The 501-nt window shown below is 37.7% G+C and overlaps 1 long non-coding RNA gene across 1 annotated transcript; it reads left to right on the top strand.

Moving 5' to 3' along the window:
* LOC140966170 (uncharacterized) lies at positions 1-501 on the top strand. Its single transcript, XR_012173267.1, has 3 exons — positions 1-50; positions 141-298; positions 406-501. It is a non-coding gene; the product is annotated as an uncharacterized lncRNA (long non-coding RNA).

A 501-nucleotide genomic window follows, 5' to 3' on the forward strand; every position in this document is an offset into this window, starting at 1 on the left:
TCTTGGATTGGCTACAATAATGCAACAACCCACTGCCAGAAGTGTTATTGGTAGTTGTTTGGCTTACTTGTAAGAATATATATTCAATTCAGCGACCATCATTCTCAATAGTGTTATTGTCACTTCGGATTTTCCTACAGGTACACCGGAATTTATGGCACCAGAGCTATATGAAGAGGAATACAATGAGCTGGTGGACATTTATTCTTTTGGGATGTGCATGTTAGAGTTGATAACCTGTGAATATCCATACAGCGAATGCAAAAATCAAGCTCAGATATACAAGAAGGTTACTTCTGTAAGTTCACTTTTACCTTATTTTACTATACCAAAATGATCCTTTAAGCAATTAAATGGGTTAAGTGCATCTGATGACGCAATTATTCCTACTGATTAAAATTTTAGGGCATAAAGCCTGCTGCCCTGGGAACAGTGAAGGATCCTGAAGTGAAAGATTTCATTGAAAAATGTTTGGCTCCAGCTCCTCAGAGGTTAAGTGCT

This window comes from Primulina huaijiensis, unplaced genomic scaffold (genome assembly GCF_012295235.1).
Source record: "Primulina huaijiensis isolate GDHJ02 unplaced genomic scaffold, ASM1229523v2 scaffold200516, whole genome shotgun sequence".
Lineage (NCBI taxonomy): Eukaryota > Viridiplantae > Streptophyta > Magnoliopsida > Lamiales > Gesneriaceae > Primulina > Primulina huaijiensis.